The 25,346-nt window shown below is 35.3% G+C and overlaps 1 protein-coding gene across 2 annotated transcripts in view; it reads right to left on the reverse strand.

The window, feature by feature from the left end:
• Positions 1 to 25,346, reverse strand: part of FMRFaR (FMRFamide Receptor) — a 1,501,661-nt gene that overhangs the window by 1,089,146 nt on the left and 387,169 nt on the right. For both annotated transcript variants that reach the window (XM_069833399.1, XM_069833396.1), the window contains exon 2: positions 12,031 to 12,098. The gene's annotated coding sequence lies outside the window, so the exon portion shown is untranslated. The remainder of the gene's footprint in view (positions 1 to 12,030; positions 12,099 to 25,346) is intronic.

Raw genomic sequence — 25,346 nt, forward strand, 5'->3', positions numbered from 1 at the left:
CCTTCGTGAAACTATATGAATATTTAAAAAAAAAAACTGAACTGGAAGTGTCATGAAAATAATTATAATACATATTATAATGCTCCTGACCTCAAAATTAGCATAACATGAAGACATTTGATAATTTGGTGCTTTTGTTGCAGCTCAATTATCATCATGGCTCCAAGAGCACAGTTGAAAAGCAAGAAACTACACGAAGCTGCTAGAAGAAGACAGAAGAACGTACTAAAAGAGAATAAAGGAAAACCAGAGAGAAAAATAGGGAAAGAATGTGGAAAAAGAGAGAAGATGTAAAAATTAATCATGCAAAAGGAAGAATGAGGTATCACCGAAGAGGGAAAGGAAAATTAAAGTAAGAAATAACAAGAAAAACCTGAAAGAAGAAACAGTCAAGAAAGAGGCAGTATGCCATCCGCCATGTGAATATAGGCTTATCCTACAAATACAAGAAGTTCATCAGACTATAATCATCAGCAGAAAACAAAGTGATTAATGTATCGAAAGAAGAAGTGAAAACTTTGAAAACGAAACTGAAGGAAACTAAACTAAAATATATTATGTCATACGACGAAGAACAAAAATGGTAATGAGAATAATCCAAAAACAAAAATACAAAATATGCTCAAAGTGGTGCAAAAATAAAAAAGAAATTGCAAAAATCATTAATCTTTGCTGAAGCTTTCAAACCTCAAATTCATGGTGTCTTATGGTATAACCATAAAATTCTTTCATTTTCATCTTGGGCAGATAAGGCTTTCATAAAATAATCTGAGAAAGACAAAGATAAAAAAAGAAAACTGTGTTAGTGAAGATAAGTTTATTATTCTGTACTTACGTTTTGGGAAAAGTGCGTGTGCGTGTGTGTGAAGCACAGAAGTTATTATTCCAATATGATTTCTTTAATGTTTCCTCCGCGTTCTCAGTGTCCCCTCCGTGCATATATATATATTTTTTTTTTGTAAAAGTGTGTAAAATGTGGAAATACAGTTATTAGTTTCTGAAAATGGTTTAGAGTTGTCTTAATTGCAAATCCAAGACTAAAAATATTAATGCAAATCTTGTTTGAATTAATTTCTCAATTCTAATTCTAGATCACCAAAATGAACCTTTCTTTTTAGAAGGACCCACATATTCCAAGAAGATTGATGACATAGAAAAGCTATTGAAGTACTATGTTGTGAAAGAAAATTCTTCAAAATTATTTATAGTGATATATTATCACTGCCAACGCTCTCTTGCTCGACTAATGATCGCAAATAAAAAAGAACTGTGGAATGTTTTCTTCTGAACAATGATGCAATGATACAGATTATGTGTGTAACTGAATGTTTTAAAATAAAATCCTTAATATTTAGTTTAATGTCTTTAATGTAAATTTTTACTTAATTAGTGTTTTAATGTAATATTGTATTTTAGTAGGCTCATTCGGCCATTTTTACAAGCTGTAAACGATTACTAGGCACAGGAATGTTTGAAATAACTGATATGAATAATATGATGTATATCCTGATAACTTCCAAGTGTTTATGTCTGTAATGAAGAAAAGAACAAAGTCTAAAATGTTTAGAAGCTTAAAAAATATATAAATTAGTCTCAAGCATGTCTCTCTTACCTCTCTCACATTTTAATCACAAATCTGAATATAATATGAAAAGCTGAAAGTTATTCATTGAAATAGGTAAGAGTAAGGAAGTGTTTTTGGTCTCCTGAAAAGTAACTATTTTAGACTTAGTTCTTTTCTTAATTGCATGATTCAATTATTGTAAACAGAAACAAATATGTCACGGTGGAAATAGAGGCGATTGTGTATAATACAATTATTGTTTTGCAGGGTAGTTCTACGAAGCGTCAATGCAGTAGACAGTTGTTTGCTATGAAAACGAAAGCAGCTTACAAAAATGTTCCTCACACGCCTGAAATATGTATTTCCTACCATTGTTTCCTTGTCTCAAAATTCTCAGTTCACAGTCCTACTAACTGTAGAATTTTGGTCCTAATAGCTTGAGAAGCCTTGTAAATAGGATATACCTATTTTCGTAACGACTAGAACAGTGTCGTGCAGATTAGTGTTTATTGGCGAAAAGCAACATTAGTGGCAGCGAGCGCATCCCACTGGCAGATGATTATGTACTGTCATGGCGGATAATTGCTAGACACGCGTTATTACGCTCCAACTTAGGTGCTTATTAGCAATGATTACAGAGTGCATTAATCTTTTAGATTGTATAAAAGTGTTTCAATATATACTTCTGCGTTATTTCCCATTCGATTTCTACGAAAAAAAAAATGGGTGGAAATAGCGATAATAAGAAGTCATCTCCCCGCGAGTTGTCCGAAGAAGCTGTTCGACGCGTCATGGTGGATTCCGGCATGCTGCAGTACTGACGCAGGCCATCAGGACCATAGACAAATAAATAGAAAGACTCCCAACTCAATGCATTACCTTCGACACGCTATCGACGCGACGTCGAGACACTTGGCGGCAAAACATCGGAACTACATCTCGTTACACATAGCGGCAGAATGCCGAACTAACATCCCATGTTACACGTCCCGATCGGTATTACAGGTATCCGTTACGCCAACATTAGAGCCCGATCGGTACTGCAGATACCTATTATACCAACACATACTAGTATTTTTCATATCGCCAAAGGAGTGTGTAATGGTTTATCAGTTTAAATAACATGTTTAACCACAATATTTATATCACATTATTGTTTTAACATGTGAATATAAATATAATGGTTGAACATGAAATTGAAAAACCATTAACACACTCCCTCTTTTAACACCGTCATTTAACCCTTTTATTAAATTAATTTATCAAAGTTGACTAATAAAAGTTTTTGCATCTTCTAGATAAAATATGTAATTGAGATACTGGATGCGAATAGGATAGGATACTTCTCTCCAAAACACCTTAAGCACTATTTTTAAATAATGTTATGCATCATGTATTGGAAGATAAAAACAAAGATTGAGTATGGAATATTGACTTCGAAGTTATTATTGGTCAGTTATATAATTATAATTCGCTCTTAATTTTTTTATGTCAAACATTAGCTTGAAAATAGTCATAAGATGTTTTGCTGTGACATAGTACAACGCACGTTCATAAACATTTATAAAACACCACTTTATTTGTTTTACACCGTCAGAGCTGAACATCTATTTTTAAAACTGTCATTAGTTTAATATATGGATATTAAAAATCTAAGTAATCAATAATCAATAATCACCATTGATAAAGAATACAAAGAAAACTATTTATCTACAATAGACATAAAATCAACTTAGACTTTCAATAATAACACCATTAAGAGATACAAATAATTTTTTTTTTTTCATTCCCTGATGTATAGTTGATTCAAAACATTGAACATATTAGAAAAAGTGCAATACAATTTATTAGCGATAAGTCGATACTTCGCAACATTTCCTAATTTTGAGCTTTGATACTGAGAGTGTTTGATTTGGTTGTGGCCCCGTTCCTCAAAATATTGTACCATATTTACTCTTTTCTTAGCTGATGTTATACAACCAGCATTCCATTATAAGAAGTTTAGTTGCTTCTGTACCACTAAAGTAGTCCCGGGCCGGAGATCCGACTGAGGGACTATTTTGCTGCATAGAATTGGAATATATCAATCCCCTAACTGTCCAGTGTGCAACTCAAACCAAGAAATGGATTTGGAACACCTCAAAATCTGTGCTTCAGTGGCTGACCATGACAATAATTTTGAAAAATATTGGAGTGCGAGAGATGAAATGACTTTATTGTCAAATGCCTGGCATTAGAAAACAACATATCTACTCTCTAAAAATTCTACATAATGCACCCAAATCTGGTGAAAATGCTCCCCAGTTCGTCGTCAACAACGCAAAGATTTTGAGGAAAGAAAAAAATTGATGAGAATCAATGTTATTTTGAGAGATATGACATCCCATCACGTTATGTTTTTCAATCAGTTCACTGACAAGTTCTCTGTAATCTTCTGATTTGTGATTCCTTTTAACTAGTGTAGTAAAATTCAAAGTTAACTAATCACAAATGCAACAAAAATTTTATGCAAATTATACAATATTTCGAGGTATTCCATGTTGAATCTTGCGTACATTACTTTTAACACTTGGATATAATTAAGAACACATTAAAGCAATAACCAGAGGACACAATACATCTACATATGCCGATCACATAACCAATGCTAACCATACACACAATAACATAAATACAGACATGGAAATCCTACACATACAACCCAAGAACCAAAAACTAAACACACTAGAACAATACGAAATATACAAACACACTAAAACACACCCCGATCAAATAGAAGTTACAGCGTTGTTCAATTCATACACAGTTCAGAATCAGGTACAGCTTACACATGTTGCCAAATTTTAACCTTACTCTTATCCTGCCTTTTAGTTCGGAGGTGCCTATTGTTCCTATTGAACCTTCGACACCACCAAGGGATTGAAATGGCACATATGCCCTTAATAATGCCATTGATTATGGGTACTTCATGATCCACACATTTTCCCTTAATCCAAGTAAAATCAACATTTTCCTTGATAGCACCTGCAACACGCTTACACACCCCAGGATAGTGAGCAATTTCTGGCATCAAATTTTCTAAAAGAGTTGCTCCAGCTCCAACTGCCTTACATAATTCTTCAGTGGGGTATGAAAGGCGGTTGGTATCTGAATGCTCTTGAAGAGAAATTCCTGAATGAAAGTACTGCACTGATTCTGTTGTGAGGCAAGCTTTACAGTGAATGCAGGTGTTACCGTTAAGAAATCTTCTGGCTATATACCCAGAGACATAGGCAACAGAGTCAGATATTACCCCCTCATACGGGACATCGTGAGTAGGAGGCACCTCCTCAATGGTAGAGCTGGGTTCCTGACCACTAGGAGGTTCTGGCTCTGCATCTAGAAAACAACGCAGCTTGTTCAGCCAGTCGCCAGGTTCATCCTCCTGCTCACAATTACCACCTTTCAGCGCCTTGAAAGCGAGGCCATTAACAATGGCTGTTTTCAAGGCAGCCTGAAACTGAACCACTGTTGGGTTATTATTAGAACCGCAATTAGCTCTAATACAACCAAACAAGTGTTCCAGCGGATCTTGATTGAGTGACCTTGTCTGCAGGTATCTGAATCCCTTCTCCTTTAAACTAAACCAAAGATGCTTCACACCACGCACAGAGGCAAGCCAGCCATCCTGTGAACGTGGTCGAAGAATCTTAGATTTGGTTGTTGGAGAAGTAGTTTCACTTCTCACAGCCGAAGACTTCTTCAGAAACTGCCAACTATCTACTTCTTTAATGGCACAATCCCAAAAAGCAAGATGGCGGTTCTCTTTCTTGGCATGTATATAACGTTTCAATCCATCTGGACCCTGCTCACAGGCTGATGAGGCATTAAGGCTGTCAAATAACTTATCTATGTAAGATACCATATGAGCTGTTGCCTCTGCTCCGGGTATTAAACCTGAAAACAAAGAACATATGTCTAAGTAACTAAGGCAAACATTGATCTATTAAAGTCATATTGTAATTATAATTGTAATTGTAACTGTAAGTCATATTAAAGTCATATTATTAGTCCTACTTTTCACGTGCGATATTATTCTTCTATAGTGTTAATATTATATTATATAATTCCATTGCCGCTGTAATTATATTTTAGTTCCTATTTTATTTTACTTATTTATTTATATTATTATTTTTTATTTTAATATTATATCTGAACTGCGACCGAGCACGAGCGCTGCTCATTCGGTCTCAAATTTTGTTAATACTACTGTATCTTCATTTTATATTGCTTGCATTATTTTATTTGTATTTCTCTTTGTTTGTTTTGTAATCATATTTCTTTATTCTGTATATTTGAATTTAAATAAAATTAAAAATTAAAATTAAATGGATTTTCTATTATAACATGCTATTAACTATGACAGAAGTAGGATAAGAACTTACATGAGCATAAGATTTAAGTTACAATTAGATTTCAGTATTCGTCTAATAAAATGTTCTCATATGCAATACGACAGCAAGTAATAAATAACATTGAAACGTAATTATATTTTGTTAATTTGAAATTGAATATGATACTCACCTTTAACAGCCTGTGCATGAAGGTTTGCTGCCATTTTGTTGCTCATCACTTGGGCAGCAAGGGATACTTTCATTTTCTTGAAAGCGTTAGGGTCCAGATGGTCGTTCGTTATTTTGTACAATGCCTGGTAAGGTTCTTTCCTATCAAGCTTGACAGCTTCCCGGATATGATCCCAAGAAGCTGTCAAGACACGCAGTGTCCCATTACTATTCTTTACATTTAACTGCACATCATGCTTTTAAAGCATGTTACGAGTGCACTTCAAGAGGTGGGGTGGATCATAGATAGTCACCACTTCTTGATTATTAAATGTAAAGAATGGTTTCTCAAAAGAAGCCCCCATATCCTGTAGGGCTCTTATATTATTGCCACCCATGTCACAGACAGTGGTAACAATAATCAACCCAGCTTCCCTACAGGCTTGGAGAACTTCTCTCAAGAGCATCGCCAAGGAACTCCCACACATCCCACCACGATGGAAGTAATATCCCACAGGCTGTTTCCACTTTCGCCGCAGACCCTTGGCCATGAACACCAAGACTTGGTTGGCTACTTTCTTACTGGGTTGTGCACAACCACCCAGGTCTTCATAACCAAGGATTCTGTCTGATCGGGGGTCATATTGTATATGTTCCATAATGGCCATATCATCGAACATGAGAGAACATATACGATCAGGAGGCGCAAGTTCTGAAACAGACTTTGCAAGAGACTCAAAAATCTGACTGTTAATTCCAGTTGCAAATGGAACACGGTTCAGCAGATTCATGAGGGTACTCTTGCAGGGAAGGGTGAATATGGATCTGAGGAAGGCATAACATTTTGGGGATCGTTTATAGATGGATAATGCCATGCATTTTTCTTCAGTCGACCATCTATGACCCTTTGGCGCCCGTTGTGAATGGCCCACTTGTGAAGCTAAGAGCTTAGCGGCTGTCAAAGACATTGACTTTGAAAGTGCCCCAACAACAGAACTGTGCCCATTTTTCATATCATTACTTAAGCGTTTCAAAGCCAATGTCTTTTTTCTATACTTCTTTTGGAGTCTTTGTAAGTCTACCACTTTATCTTTCAAACGGCCGAAAAGGAATTTCTTTCTGGGTGTCAACTGACTTATCCTTGATACATTAATTTTGGAAAGTACCAAACTCCTTCGCTTTCTCTTAGCTATAGGTGTTGTTGCAAAACTGTCAACTGCAATATCTGCAACAACACTGTCACTCATGGAACCATAAATCTCCAGCGGGGTAGCCAAACAATCAGAGTTTGATTCAGAAAAATGACTGACATCAGGACTGGGTGCAAACAACTGGATAGGTTGGAATGATTTTGGAGTTGAGGTAGCAGGTAGAGCGGGATCTGGTGGGGAAGGGGATGGAGGAGGTAGATCAGATGGTGAAATGAATGAAGCGGTTAGGTTAGGTGGTGAAGTGGACAAAGTAGGTAGGACTGGTGATGTAGGACTGGATGGTAGTTCAAAGGATGGTGTGATGTCTGTAGTTCCCGAGTAGAGATACCAAGCGTCTCTTGATGGAATGGCCCCTCTTAGTAAGCTGTACCTGAAGGGATCCTTGAACTGGTTTTTGTGGAAATGTTTCTCACAAAGATAGGCCCTTTTTTTAGGGAACTGGTTTTCGGCCACATCAGCCCATATCTGGTACCTGTAACAATCAAGGTTCTGTTATTAGTTTCGAAAAATAACGCAAACCAGAGTTGGTACTAATTTAAGTCATTGAATTAATCATGACGGAAATGAAATAATTTCCATTATTTCCATCATATAATTTCATTACTTAAATCACAGATTCAAATTATATGCAGCTAACATGGTTGAGATGAGAACAACTTTTTAAAGAAGAAAATATAAACGTCTTTACATATGGCTGGCTATTCTGCTCGCTTCTTAAATCTATTCCTAAGAGAGACAACAGAACACATGGCGCAAGTAGTCAAGTAGGATCTACTTTCGGAATTACAACCAAATTCAAGTATGGTATAATGCTGGGGGCTGAAACGAATAGCTGTAGCTCTTAACAATATTCAAAGTAACAGTTACACAAATGCTATATTGGTTATGTATTTATTAAAAAAAAAACACAGTGAAAAGCTCTTCTCATAAATATATTGCAATAACATTAGTTCATGTAAATTGGATATTAATACTTTTCTATAGAATAACAATTTAACTTCGAATGATATCTTACCCAAGTCTAAGCTAATATAATTAAGTGTAAATTATTAGTGATGTAACTGTTTGTGTATTTTAAATTAAGCCTATGTGTTAACATAACAAAGACAGATTTTAATATAATGTTATTAGTACTTAAAATAGCATATTCAGAAACATAAGAGCATGAAAGAATTAATGCATAAATGTACTTCAAATTAATTACATTGGGAGGCAAAAAGTAATTTAAAGAAACAAATCTGATTTCAACGGAAAATCTCATTTAAATATAAGAATCACTACAGTTTACCAACTCTGATTATTTATTGAACACAAATAGGCCCAAAGGCTATAAATGATTGAAGCTTATGTCTTAACGTCAATAAAAAGTATTATTATTATTATTATTATTATTATTAACGCCATTATTACTTCTATTTCCTTACCTTTTACGCTGTGCTGCATTACTTGGCACTGGAAATCGGAATAGCCGTGTCTTCCCATCACTGCCAGATTTCTGGCAATACACTGCAGCACATTTACGGCGTAAAAGGTCTGCCATCTGCTTTCAATTAACTGAAACAAACAAGAAGTAGACTAGTATAATTTAATGCATTAATGATACATTTCATAAAACAATAATTACAGGAAATTGGCTAAAATAGCGCAGAGGTAGTTCCCTTCGTCCTCCGCTTATACACCTTGCATATACGAATCTCTGACAGGTTAGGTCTGGTTAGTTGAGGCTATTGTTATGTATTGTATATAGATCAACTCCATCCTCACAAAAAATTCCTTATTAATTCAATGTTTTTCGCTTTCAAAATCACCAGAACTACCTGTACGCTAATTACCACTGGTAACACGAAACTTTTTTTTATCAAATTATTTAAGTAACGGTACTACTGCAAACTGTAAATTCAAATTTTGTAAATATCTGGTTTCCGGGAATAATATATTCATTCAATTCAGATTCTATCTCAAGAATTTTAAGACGTCTGAACAACCTAACCCAACTGTATATAAAAAAAAAATTAGATATTCCTTCAACTCAGGATGTGTATTAACTCGATTGGCTTACCTCTCAGGCTCTTCGTGATATTGTATTTAGGCCTACAGAATCTTGAAATTCGGCACACGTGAAGCAGTTCATTCACCACGTGACCTAGGTGAACTGAAATAAAGAGGAAGGGTAGTGTCACGCATTAATATCTGAAAAAGTACATTACATTTTTTAAAACAATTAAACGATCTCAGTATATCACATGTTTAAGAAATGATGAACATTTAAAAATTAGATAGGTAATTCTAGTAAACTCAAACCTAATTCTTTCTTACCTTTGCCGTTGCGAATTACTCCTTCTTGCAAAAACCACTATAAAAAAACTTTGGTCACTGCAAAACCCACTCGTGAACCTGGGTCCACGTAGAAATTTTTTAAATACTTAATTTTATTTTAAATCTTTGCTTCGAACTCACTTCGATATAACAACTCTATTTATTTGTCTATGATAACAACAGTCGTTCAAAATGTCGTCCTTTTTTTCCAGATCCACACGAAACAGAGCTGCCAACATCCACACATTGATCAACCGAACAAATATGACTATATTAGAAATAGAAATATCGAATTTATCGCTGCTTTGTCTCCGACGAAAGATGAAAATCGGCTATACAAAAATTATATAATATAAAAATAATAACAATAATATTTTCCGTGTTATAAAACTGACACATCCTGTAAATAATGGATATCTGTTAAAAAACTGTCATATTGGCAAAACTTATAACCAAGGAACTTTCGAAACCAAAGACTTTGTGTTACCCTAGATCATACAAATTCTGTGATTGAAATACAGCTAGCGCTGTCCTGACCACATGCGGCAAACTAAGGAACATCTATGAGCATCCAACTTCTCTCATTTGAGTTAAACCCCCCTGATCAGGACCGCCACTGTGGAAGACTTGAAGCAAACTATCTTCGAAAATAGTGTTATAATCGAAAGCCTGAAAACAGCTCTAGAGCAGAATGACAAACATATTAGACAGCTCCAAATTAAGATGGACGACCTGGAGCAATATTAGAGGCGACAGTGTTTGCGTATTTTTGGTGTGACTGAAAGTGAATCGGAGAACACTGACACTATCGCCGTTGGCGTGGCTTTTAAAATAGGAGTGCAGCTAACTGAAAGTTACATTGACAGAAGTCATCGAGTGGGACGAAGGGAACACTGATAGGTCACAGTCTATCATTATTAAATTCGTAAGCTATAGAAAGAAGCCTGAGGTTTTCAAAAAAAAAAAACAAAAAAACAAAAAAAAAACAAAAAACAAAAAACTGTTGAAGAGTAGTCTTGTTACCATCCGTAAAGACCTGACTAATGTCAGACATAACTTATTAAAAGAGTGCATCAGTAAATAGAGCCTGAAGAACGTATGGACTCAAGATGGAGATATTATTGTGAAAGGAGGAGAAAATAAACACAGAATTAAATGTCCAGAAGACATGGTCTAAACCAAAGACGTTATATAGTATACGTCTGAACGAGTCGGCTGCGTAAAACAAGGCAACTAATTTTAATATAATATTCAATCTAGATTAACCTTTATTTTAATAGTAACTTTCCTGATTAATTATTTATTTTTCTTATTTTTTATCATTTAGTACTCTACTTTTAAATTATTATTGCTAGAAAATAGTTACAACTATGAATTACATTACGTTGGTATCACTGAGAACCAAAAGCAGCATGACCAGCCGACAGTTCCTGAGGTCAGTGTACGGAGACCGCTCTTCTGTATTAACACGAACAGTAGCAATCCTTCCTGCCCACTGCCCTGCACCGCAGACATATTAAAGGCTTCACTCTCTTCCTCTCCTTTGTCACTTAATGTTGTTCACGTGAATGCTCATAGTCTGTTGCGTCATTTTGACGAATTTTCTTCTATCTTTGCACCTTTAGACATTCACGTTATTCTTATCTCTGGATCTTGGTTACATCCTAATCTTCCTTCCACTCTCGTAAACCTTCCTGGCTATACGCTTTGCCGTAATAAGAGAAAGGACAAGGCAGGGGGAGGGGTGGCTGGTTATATTAGATCAGATTTGCGACCTAAAATTATTCACCATTGTACAAGCCTGTACTCTGCTAAACTTGAATTTATGTTCATTGAAATTTGCACTTTATTTACAAAGTCTCTAGTTTATGCCATATATAAACCCCTACATATTTATGACGTACATGATTTCGAAACCTCCGTACTAACCGTAAAGGCCGCAATATGTGAACATTATAATCATGGGGGAATTCAATTCAGATTTACTTGACTCACATTCTAGTACGACTAAAATACTTCAATCATTCTTCCAATTCCTTGATATGGTAATTCTACCTCTAGCTCCCACACATCATTCGGAAGGTACAGACACATTATTGGACTAGATAATTACTAACAATGCCGACAAAATATTGGCACATGGACAGTTGCTTGCAACAGAACTTTCAGGGCATGATATAATTTATTTATCATATAATCTGCAGTGTCCTAAATCGACTCCCAAAGTAATTACTTACAGGGATATTAAAAGAATGGATATTGCACTGAAAGAAGATGCTGTACAACTTCCATGGCACATGATCTGGACATTACGAACTGTAGACGAGAAAGTAGATTTATTCAATACGTTAATACTTCAACTTTATTACAAACATGCACCATTAAAGACCAAACTTACCAGAAGGACCCCAGCCCCTTGGATGATGACTGAAATACGCAGCCTGATGTCCGAACGCGAAAATATATCTGCAACAAAAATGACGAAACTTTACATTTATGTAAACACCTCAAAAATAGAAGAACTCAACTAATAAGAAACTCTAAACTCAAATAGACTTACAAACTCATAGAGACCAACATCACCCTTTCCGAGATATGGAAAAATCTGGAGGTTATTGGACTTGGAAGGGCTAGTGAACAAGTAGACATTCCTATCCCACTTGACAGCTTGAATGAATACTTTATAAAGGACCTTAAAGGACCCCATCTTAGAAGACACAACAAAACAAGACACAGTTTTGCCTGAATCAGCTCCCCAACTTGAGACAAATTCTATTTCACCGACGTCACTCCTAGTGACGTAACGAAAGCCATTCGACGCATCAAGAAGAAATGTGAAAGCCCGGACGACATTAGCACATTACTCATTACTCATACAGAAAACACAAGTCATAGTAATACCTACAATTGCACACATATTCAATAGTTCCTTAATCATTTCAACTTTCCCTAAAATATGGAAGCAAGCTTTCGCTCTTCCTCTTCCAAAAGTCAAAGTTCCCACCGACCCGAACGACTATAGACAAATAAGCTTCCTGCCAGCATATCAAAAGCACTGGAAAGAGTCATACACAGACTAATTGCTAACTACATGATCTAGCACAAACTATCTGGCAAGTATCAGTCAGGGTTCAGGGCTGGACATAACATAAGCACTGCTCTACTTAAAGTGATCAAAGACATTTATGAAGCAATTAACTCTAATAAAGTGACAATACTAACTCTTCTTTATATTAGCAAAGCTTCCAACTCTGTAAATTTTGACTTGCTCATCCATAAATTGAGAAATTTGTATTTGTCGGAGACTGCTGTGAGCTGGTTCGAATCCTACTTACGCCTTACGGAAAAGAAAACAATGTGTTGTATTAGGGAACCTAAGTTCCTTCTGGCTTAATATAACATCAGGTATACCACAGGGGTCGGTATTCGGACCATTGTTGTTCACAATATATGTCAATGATATTAAATCACTTGTAAGGCATTGCAACTATCACTTATATGCTGACGACCTTTAATGCTACATCTCTTCCCGCTTATACAGAGTAAAAGACGCTATAGACAAACTGAATGAAGACATTGAGTCGATTATGACATGGACAAAGAAACTCTATCTTGAAATCAATCCTGGAAATACACAAGCAATTATACTAGAACATAAAAAGCAAATTTACGCTGTAAAATAACTTAACATTTCCCCCATTAAAGTAAATACAGCGCATATTCCTTTCGAGTTTTCAATAAAAAATCTTGACATCCACAGAGATAAAAATCTAAACTGGGATATTATGTAAATCACAGAAACCTTCAGAAAAATATATTCTATTATCCATGTGCTAAAAAGAATAAATGTTCATTTTGTCTCTTGCTTAAAAAGTCCCTTGTGTAGTTGCATGTATTGCCCTATTTTGACTATGCCGACATTTTATTGACTGACCTCTCCAACGCCAACAAAACGATACTTCAATGTGCTCATAATTTGTGTGTACGTTTTGTAAGCAATGTTCGCAAATATGATCATATTACCCCATTCCTGGAAGTAATAGGTTGGCTTACAATAAATAAGAAAATAAATTTACATCCACTTTCCCTTCTCTTCGAAATATTGAACTCTTCTATTCCTTCGTACCTGTCGTCTTACTTCACTTACCTTTCTTCCCACGATAACCTGAACATACTCTCTCGCGATGAAACAATACTAACAATACCATCCCATCGCACCTCCTCATACTCATCCTCTTTCAGAATAGCCCTGCTAAGACTATGGATTTCGCTACCTGCTAGCATCAAAGACTGTTGAAATAAAATTGAATTCAAACACAAACTTACCAGGCACTTGGTCAATATTTGAGACTCGTCGAGACATGGCTTCTTGTAAATAGTCCTCTTATTCCATCACAAAATATTTCAATATCCGGTAGTTTCATCACTATATTATTTTATTCTAGTTTCAACTTTTACTTAAGTAAAAAAGATACTTCTTTCTTCTTAACTTCTACAATAAACTGTCTAGCATTTATTAATCAGTTAATCTTTTAGTACTTTGATTTTTATTTTATTTGTGAATTTAATATTAATAGAAATTATAATTGCAATTATATTCTTAATATTGCAGTTGTAATCCCCCTGATAGAGAGGAAGAGAAGGAAAGGAAAGATTGAAGAATGCTAGGTTTGCAGTGAAAGACCTGTCCATGGATAAATGCTTATGTATGTATGTATACAATGAACTTTATTTTATGTAGTTATTATTATTATTATTATTATTATTATTATTACTTACTTACTTACAAATGGCTTTTAAGGAACCCGAAGGTTCATTGCCGCCCTCACATCAGCCCGCCATTGGTCCCTATCCTGAGCAAGATTAATTCAGTCTCTATCATCATATCCCACCTCCCTCAAATCCATTTTAATATTATCCTCCCATCTACGTCTCGGCCTCCCTAAAGGTCTTTTTCCCTCCGGTCTCCCAACTAACACTCTATATGCATTTCTGGATTCGCCCATACGTGCTACATGCCCTGCCCTTCTCAAACGTCTGGATTATTATTATTATTATTATTATTATTATTATTATTATTATTATTATTATTATTATTATTACTGAATTTCTTTTCCTGTATCTATGAATAAATAAAATCTTTTGTCAGTTACACATTTCATGTATGAGTATCATTGTGTTTATCGTTGCAATAATACAGAAATAAGACGAGTAGGTTAAAGATTGCATAGTATGAACGTTCATAATGACTGTTTCACATTAAGATTATTAGCTTCCTATATTTAGACCGTGTAGTTTTCGACATTTAAACTATAATGTGGAACGTAGTATGGTTTATATGTAGTCCAACTGTTAGGATTCCTCTTATTTTATGAAGTTTAGAGGACATTATAAGTTTTCAAGAATTGGATGGATACAGCAGCTTAAAGAATTGGCCCTTAAAACTTCTTGCTTACAACGTAGCATATGCTTCATTATCAGACGTCCGTCATGTCCACCATCACACAGATGGAAGACATCTTAAACCGTCATTATAAATTCACTGACGCACGTCTAATGTTTGTAACGCGTAATAAAGTCAGTGACAGCAACACTACTCTGATCCCGTGATCTAGCAATTTAATATTACGCTATAGAAATGCTTTTCCCCTCAACCTGTCACACCTGTAGCATATTACACTGCGTCTAGAGGATTATTCCGTTATGTGAACAATCAAGGCAGATGTGTACAATACCATTCCTCATCTCCGAGCCACAATCGCTCCGTGAGATTACAATATCCAAAAACACCAATCCTTTCTGTGTTTCTCATGATAGCTGTCAGAAACAAAAGTATTTCTATGTAACAGTGTATTTCATAAAGTGAAGCAAGAAGACAATGTACCCAAATACCATACAATTGCGGTACATATTACATATTGTCTCTGTGTTAAATATGCGAAGAATGTGTGAATTTGAGAAGCGTGTAATGTAGCTCGAACCATTATCTGCTCTGTGCTAAGATTCAGATGAAAATTAAAAAAAAAAAAAAAAAAAATGAGATGGAGGAAACACACGTGGAACAACCTAGACAACTGGTATGCCTACTCCAGGATGAAAGATAAGAGATTATATCGGAACAGAACGAATGTGAAATTAAGTGTATAAGAGGACTACAATGCTTAAGAAATTTGCCATCATATTAAAATTAGTGTGGTGTATGATGCAGCATAGACGGTATTTTGTATTAAAAAAAAGACAGGTATAAGCGTGAATGGATGAATAGAGAGGCTGCCGAAATTATTACAGTAAGAAAAATGCTTATAATAGTTGGCTTAGTTCTGAAAAGAACAAAGATGGAGAAAGATAACAGGTAGGTTGACCAGACGTCCCAGATTTCCGGGAACAGTCCCCGGTGAGAAAATTTCCCCGTTTTTGTTCCCGGAAAATAATTCTGTCCCTAGAAGCTTTGATTTTGTTTCAATAACATTTTACACATAATATTTAAGTATCGTGGTGGAACTGCTACGATTGATGCGCATTTCTGAACGGTTCTCAGTATCAGACAGAAGAACTAGAGAGCACAGTAAGAGATATTCCGCACTCTTTGAGAAACACATGGCACCTTTGTTTTAGTCATCTTAGCATTCGCGTTGCGCTGAAGCGTCAGAACTACCGCAGCGTCCATTTTTAAGTAGTTAAAAAATCAGGAATTTTGTGACATACCAGCAGGTAAAAAATGATATGATGTTTTTCAACATTACAAAAAAATTCCATTCCATTTGAAAACCTTCTCAAAATAATGTCATCAATCATGTGTCTTCCATGCAGTAATTCATCAGTTGAAAAAACTTTTCTCAACAATGAACTCAATGTGGACTGATGAAAAGACAATAATGAAATTTGAAAAAGTTAACGCTTTGTTACAATGAAAACGAACTTTCATTTTTCATGTGAAAAATTTAGTGTGAAGCTGTAAGGGAATGAACAGATCCTTAGAAAGGTATATTCTTCAGACAAGTACTTGTAAAATGCGTATTAGAGTTCAGCGTGTACAATATTATGTGAAAGACTTCCATGTATGCGTCACCACTGAAATTGATTTCTTAGTGACTATTTATTATTATGTATGAGTTACGTGTGTTTATGCATTTAATTCAGAAAGTTAAGATAATCTACAGATTTTGTGTGCAAAGTTCTATCATTGTATTTATTGTTACATGTATTTTCTACACCATTTCATGGTTTTTCATGAAATTGCCGATGTCCCCTGCTGGACTATTAAAAATCTGGTCAGCCTAGCAACAGAGGATCTAAAAACCGGGCAAAATAGATTGTCAGAAAATGTAACGAGCAAAATTGGGACAGTATGCTCTAAAATCAATCACTCATTAAGTGTTAACAGATCAGTTCAAGCATGAAGTACCATCAGGAGAATGAGACCATCTGGAAACAAAATAAATCCAGTGACAGTGGCATCATGGATAAAGAATTACAAAAATATTCTGATTGAGTGGAGAAAAAAATGTTTAGAAGAAAATGCACTAGTTGGAGAAATAATTGAGTGGTAAGGTCACGGTAAAGCACATGGTCCCGACGGGGAACCCATGGAATTATGGAAATATGAAAGTACCTGGCTGACACTAACTATAAATACACTCAGGGACAAAAACCCGGGCACTTAGTGTTCAAGGGCCTGCTTTTGTGTCAGAAATTGTTAATCAAAAGTCTAGTAGGTTATGAAATGTAATGGTTTTTAAATTATAGATAAAGACATTTAAAACAAAGGATCGTGTAATTAATCATAAATACAGTATTAGAAAAAAGTATTTTCGTCAAGATGCAAAGCGCGTGAAACCAGTAAGAATATTTTTCGGCTGTGACTCTGATGTTTCGTGTTTGTAACATTGAAATCACATTTTTGGTAATGTGTGTTATTCCCTCGGTATTGGATAACTGCATCTATATGTCTTGCCATGCCTTGAACCAGCTAAGAAATGGCTTCTTGAGGAATGTCTTCCCATGCCTCAAGAAGTGCTTGTCTTAACCCCTGTAAGTTTCTGGTGGTGGCTGCCTCTTCCTAATACGCCGTGCTAGCATGTCCCAAAAGTACTCAATTGGATTCATGTCAGGACTCCTTGCTGGCCATTGTGAAACATGAATCCCCACTTCTTGCAGATAATCTCTGGTAACGCGAGCGACGTGTGGGCGTGCATTATCGTGCATTAGAATAAAACCACTGCCTATATATTGACCAAATGGTACCACATGATGGACCAAACATTCATTTATGTACCCATCAGCTGTTAGATTTACATCTATGGAAATTAACTGGCCATTGCCCGATCGTTTATTCTATTGAGGTAATTATGAAGAATAGTATTTTCATGACTTTTTATTTCCCTGTATATGATAGAGTCATCCACGAATAAGCGAACCCTGGACAAGATGTTAACTGGCAGATCATTTACAAGAGCCAAGAATAGAAGGGGCCCTAAGACACTTTCTTGTGGGACTACAGAAGTAATTTCTATTGGGCTCGATAATTCCTCCTCCATCCGTACTCTCTGAGTGTGACAAGTTAAAAATTTCTTGAGTAGCAAACACAAAATATATTTTCGATACATCACTATAAATATTTTTATTATATCGTAAGGTCATAAGACATTATCACAAATATATGGATTCATGTGTATTACACCCAAAAAGTCTCAATTTTTCCCTTTATATCCACACACCTCGAGTAGGCTGACAAGACACCAGAAACCCACTTCGACTGCACACAAACTCTGTATGACTTGAAATTGTAGTTTTATGTTAACGTACCTACAGTAACGTATGTATTATGTCAATCTAATTTTCAGGTGAAGCTCCCTGATTGTAGTTTAACCAACAATATGATGTCTGGGACTACATCGAATGCTCGTGAAAAGTCAATAGTCACTGCATCTACTTCGCTATTTGAATGTATTCTGTCTGCTAAATCGTGACATACAGTTACTAATCATAAGTAGCCTCCCCTCGAAACACATGCTGACAATTAGGCCTATGTAACCAATTTTAATCATCCCAATGCTGCCTTAGATATGCTGAAATCAAGTGTCCCATCTGTTTCCAAACCACAGAGGTGAGGCTGACTGATCTGTAATTTTTTGTTTCTGAGCGAGACACAGACTTATAAATTGGTACCACTATTGCATCTTTCCAATCTCGCGGGACAGTTCCATTGTTTATTGATATTCCAAATATACGTACTAGATAGGGACTCATGGCTTCCCCTCCCAATTTCAACATGTCTGCGGCGATACCATCAGGTCCTACTGATTTTTGAGTTTTCAATTTAGTGATCCTTCTCCTTATGTCCTAAGCTTGATAGGCTGACCCGTACTTTCCACAGAATCAAGTTAGGTATTATTGCCCACATCCCGAAAACAGTGGCATTAATAAACATTTAGTTTCTCTCTTTTTTCGCTTTCCTGTACAATAAATTGATTCAAGTCATTTTTTAGAGGGAGGCTCGAATAGTTTTTCTTCCATGGTCTCTCCACATATTTATAAAATTCCCGTTTTGTTCACTTTTGAAAAGTTTATTTAGGTTACAATAGTAATCCATACTAATTAACCAGTAACGCATGTAGCAAACACAAAATATATTTTCAATACACCACTATGTATATATTTTTTATTATATCTTAAGGTCATAAGTCTTTATTACAAATATATGGATTCATTATATTACACCCGACAACGTCTCAATTTCTCCCTTTATATCCACACACCTCGAGTAGGCTGACAAGACACCAGAAACCCACTTCGAATGCACATAAACTCTGTGTAACTTGAAATTGTAGTTTTCTGTTAACGTACCTACAGTAACGTGTATATTATGCCAATCTAGTTTTCAGGTAAATCTCCCTGTGAAGCAGACTTGAATAAATTCTGGCTTCTTGTCAGCCTACTCGAGTTATGCCTCAAATATAGGAAAGAAACGGAAATGAAAATGATGATGATGATGATGATGATGATGATGATGATGATGATGATAGAAGAGGATAATATAATTATGATGGCGAAATTAGCCCGAGGTCCAACACTGAATATTACCTAGTAATTCTGCTTCAATTGGTTTGGGTGAAACTTCGGAAAGAACCTGAACCAGGTAACTTGTCTCAACCAGGATTTGAACTAGGACTCGTTTCTCCACAGCCATGGACGTATCACGGGTCATTACCACTCTGAGTTAAGACGGTAATAACAAAGTGTTAAGTTCTGATAAAGAAAGCTCACGCCAGATGTCGCGTGGCATACAATTGTAATCCATTCAAAACTGATACAAAATAAATCTTTACCAATGTATTCCAGTACATGCGAACAAATTGCAAGTATGCAGCACAGTGCTGTACGAAGGTACACGAGTTCCTGTACGATTGGTGGATGATGACGCAATAATATATGTCTGGCTTACTATTGCATGCCGCGCGAATAGTGCAGGATTAAGATTTAGTGGAATATCTCCTGTAGATGTATGGAAAATGACATAAAAATAATGCTATTCATTCAATACTTTTTTGGAGACGACCAAGGAATTATCGAGTTGATATGAAATTAATTACGAGAAGATTGATTATTGTGCCTCAGGGGCCTAAATATGAATTTTAAGAAGGTAGAATAACTGGTCGTTGGTGAGCGGGATTAGAAGAGTTATTAGTTGAACAGATTATCGGGATTTTATATTAATAACAGGAAAGTGTTGTAGAAAATTATGGTGGAACCCTTATAGGCTACGTGGTGGTATAACTTAACTAGTATAAATGTTGATGACAATAAAAATGAATAATTAAATAAATAAATGATCGTTAGTGGATAGGGTAGGAACTGAATTTCTTGGAAGGCACAATTAAGGCAGTGAGTAATTTTAAATATCTAGGATAAATCGTTCACCAATCGAGGATTGAAAGAAATTGAAAGTCATGTAACACAGGCTATTATACAACTCAATGTAGTGCTATGGTGAGGTGACGGGGGCTTAAATATGAACTTCCAAGAGACAGTATATTTGGTCGTTGGTGGAGAGGTTAGAAATCTAAATTGTTCTGAAGGCACAGTCAAGGCAGTATGTAATTTAAGACATCTAGGATCAATCCTCCTATGATACATGTAAAAAATTAAATTTACAACACTATATTTTACTGAAATACATAGTGTCGTTAATTGAGGGGTTCAGGAGTAAAACATGGTACGTGACGTTTCAGTGTTTCGAAGCTACATATTAGGTAGGTAAACAAGTATACATGCAACAGTTTGTGCAGTTACCAGGAGAGTAAAGTCTGTATACTTCTGCCATCTGTTGAAATATTGGAAAACTAACTACTGCATTAGACGCAGAATGTAAGATTTCATATTGTACCGTACACTACATATCTCATTTTTGACCAAAATGTCAGTTAGGTCTACCATTTTTTACGCCCGAGCCCCTCAATTGCTATAGGGCAAACAAGAATGAAACGGGTCACCAGCTGAATCGGGTCAGTTTTGATAACACCGCTCTGTAAGTGAAATAAAAAAGAATACTGGATTGTACGCTAACTAGCGGTGAACTGCGGAACTTATTGAATACAGAAAGGCGGGAAAACAGTATAACAACCAACGAGTTAGAAGTAAAAATGTTCTTCTAGCTCGTTGATAACAACATTGTTTTGGGTGTGGGGTTTGAGGAAGAAAATTGTAATTGCAATGGTAAGTATCAGTATTTTATATAGTTTGTTTGAATTGTAGTGTTTATTTACTCTCCGTTTTACCAGTTATTATTGTGATATTTATATTATTTAGTAATTATGTTGAAAGCGGGATCTTAAACGATAGGTTACGCAAATGTTGAGCTTCCAAGACCAATCAGTATGGCAAACCTTACGATGCAAAATATTACTGCTTTTTAGGTAATTCGGGTCACTATTTTAAGGCTGAAAAGGGTCAGGTATTTTTTAACTCATTTCATTAAAATAGAGTTTATATTTATCCATTATGGGGAAATACAGAAGAAAGACGCAGTCTTCTTTGTCGGAGGAGGATATGCAGATGGCAATGAAAGCTCATCGTGAAGGACGAAGCGAGCGCCACGCTTCGAACTCTTCAATGTACCATATTACTGCCTACAAAGACATCTGGCAAATGAGATCAATCAACGAATAAAGAATAGGGGAGGACAGATCGTGTTCTCAGTTGACCAAAAAAAAATAATTTGCAAAGACAATACCGGTACTTAATTTTCAGCCTTTGGGTTTGGACTAGAATGTTCCGATGTTTGAAAACCTGCCCATCAATATCGTCAGGAAATGAAACATCAGATGAACATGACAATGCATGTGGTTTTTGTAATGTTAAATACAGTGATTCTGTTTCTGGAAATCTCGGAAACTGGTTACAATGCTTGGAAAACGAGAAAGAGTGATACCATTAAAATTGTGTTGGAGATGAGGGTAACAAAAGATTTTATTTGAGGAAGGTGTTCATTGAATAATATTAAAATAGGACATTTGTTGCTTGTGATGAAATAATGTTAAATATATAATTTGTGTGAAATAGAAACTTCGTAAGTATTTTAAATTGTACAAATTTATGAATAAAGATGAATAGTAAGAATATTTCAATTCGCCTTTCTTGATGACCCTATTCACCCTGACTGTCTTAGGATCAAAATTGTCATGCAGTAATTTGTTTAATTTCTAAATTTGCTATTTTGCTGTAGAGTTAATTCTAAAAAAATATATAAACTTGTAGCTAAAACAACATTCTTTCTGACGAAGTATTACACTTTAGCTTTAGTGTTAAGTTATGTGAGTTCATTTTTACCGGTAGCAGCTATTGTTGTATAATATTGAAATACCGTATGCAATAATGACTTTCTTAAATTGTTTCTTCTCTTATTTTATAAATAAATAAATAAATAAATAAATAAATAAATAAATAAATAAATAAATAAATAAATAAATAAATAAATAAATAAATAACAATAAACCTAATGTTGATATGAGCAGGCCTACGTGTAGAGTACTCGTATGTTTGCTTCAGTCAGAAATTTTTTTTTCAACGATTAATAACACTGTAGAAAGACTTGCTGAAGTGTACACACTAAACGAAAACACTTGCGTCTCTAACGACATGCATTCTTATTAATTTGTCGTTGCATTAGATAGATTCTGATATGGAGTATCACTACTAACTTCCTGCATTAAGCAGGTTTTGCAGCGCAGTCTTATTTTTTTTACGCCTTTTTATGTGGGAATGTGGTACAATTTGATATCCATAGTTTTTTTTTTCCCCTTTTTTGCGGTGGATGGACCGGGAGGCTTACATTACAGCCTGAGACGTATTGTGCTCACCACTCCTATTGATACTTGTAACCGAATAGCCGCGCTCTTGTACAAGCACAGCACGTCGCACCATGAACTTAACCGGGCTATGGTAATAAAGTTTATTACAATTATGTGAATTAATGATGACAAAATGAGTCAGATATAAAAACGCCGAAAGTTACTCAGCAATTCTCCTTCAAATTGGTTGAGGGAAAACCCCAAAAAAAACACCAACTTGGTAACTTTTCCCAACCCTGGCCCGCTCGTTCCACATGTCAGACGTGCTAACCGTAACTCCAAAGCAGAATAATTATCTGATTTCGTATATAACTCAACTTCATCAAAAACTGCATTAAGCAGATTTTGAACAGCACCCCCTCATTTATTCACAATGTATTAAATATATAAATGTTACCTTCATATACAGTATAAATATAATGGTTTCGTACTAAAATGAAAATGTAGAGTAATAAGTAAACAAGTAGACTGGTTTAAATGGCTTCGTACTAATATGAAAATATACATTAATCTGTAAAAAAGTAAGGAGACTGGGTTAAATTGCTTCGTACTAATATGAAAATGTACAGTAATCAGTACACAAGTAAGTAGACTGGATTAAATGGCTTCGTACTAATATGAAAATATACATTAATCTGTAAACAAGTAAGTAGACTGGGTTAAATGGCTTAGTACTAATATGAAAATGTACAGTAATCAGTAAACAAGTAAGTAGACTGGGTTAAATGGCTTCGTACTAATATGAAAATATACATTAATCTGTAAACAAGTAAGCAGACTGGGTTAAGTTTGTTTCATTTTTATATTGAAGATGGTCAATTTACATTGTTTAGTAACAATTTAATTTGTTACACACTTTTCTTGGTAATGGCGGACATAAAATAAGAAGAAAATATAATAATTTAATACCTTCTTTCCATTCAGTCTCATCGCTTCTTTCTCTTCCTAGAGAAGTTTCACACATGAAAGTTTCCTTACTATATTCTTTGCACACAGAATTTTGTCATCCGAGGATATTTTCTTCATCTTCCGGTCCTTTTCCTGGAGCACAGATAATGATCGTCGATACGTTTGGGAATCATTATATTTTTCTATGGTCGTTTCTTTAATGCTAAGAACCAAACTTAATTGCCCAGCTGAAAATGAAAATCCTGAAAGTCCCTCAGTTCTTTACATATATTATGACTAAGTTCTTTGCCAATAAAAAATATATAGGCTATGAAATGGCTGCAGCAATGTTCAATATATAGAACAGGCCTGGGCACCAATACTTCAACGAGTAACTTAGACTACTGCTTAACTCCCCACTCCACCTTCTTCAGCTGAGACAAATGTTTCGGTCCGATACGAGTAGACAAGAAGGTAAGCATTGCTCAGTGACGAATTTGTAAAGCAGGCATTATAATGTTTACGAACTTTCTGCTCTCGCCAAACGCCTAAAATCCACCACTAATGCACAGTACCTTACTTTGCTTTTGTTTCTAAGGCTGTGTAAGCGGAAAGGACATGAGCGGGGGTTTCTTCATACCTTTTAACTTCCCCTTTATGCCCAGGGGTGGTATAGAGCGTCCCAGCGAGTTTTGTGCCAACCGCGAGCATGCGGACACATATTTTCTGGCCATCCGCAAGAAACCAGGTTTGTCGATAAAGGTTCATTTATGATGACTGCATCAGATTCTTCTGAAATTTCTAAATTAACATTTGTTTGTCAATCAGAAGAAACCTTTCATTCAACAACGTCGTTAATTATGGATATGAATAAATTATTATTCCACGTTTTGTTCCTTTCGACATGAGTTATATTTCTTGTGCCTTTCAACATGCTGCAGATAATATTATGAAACCACATTCCGAATGTTAACTGTTTGAGAGTTAGACAGTAAGAGTAAATGAGTCTCAACACTGAAACAATAAAGTTGAAATGCACGAACATATTTATATAGCATTATTATAAAACCAATATTGATAATCTACAACGCATTTAAAAATTAAAAAAATATAAAAATTAGAAGAAATGGCACAGAAGACGATGTGAGATGTTTCAACAATCCATGTACCAATTATGTATTATCTAAGAAGATAAATTAAAATCTTAATTTTAATTTTAAAAGTTGGAAGATAAAACGTAACTCTGACACATTGAAATATCATTATTATGATAAGATATTTTTAATGTGTTTTAATTAAAATAACTCTGACTGATGTGTTCAACTCAAAACACCCTGCCCAATAGCAGATGGTTAAAATTGGAAAAGTGAAGTTGTTTACATTATTGTGAAAACACTATAATTAATATTGCACTTGAAAAATATTTGACTTTAAAACAGATAGTGGCTTTGTTTCCCTCCTGTTACATCGGTCTATC

This window comes from Periplaneta americana, chromosome 8 (genome assembly GCF_040183065.1).
Source record: "Periplaneta americana isolate PAMFEO1 chromosome 8, P.americana_PAMFEO1_priV1, whole genome shotgun sequence".
NCBI lineage: Eukaryota > Metazoa > Arthropoda > Insecta > Blattodea > Blattidae > Periplaneta > Periplaneta americana.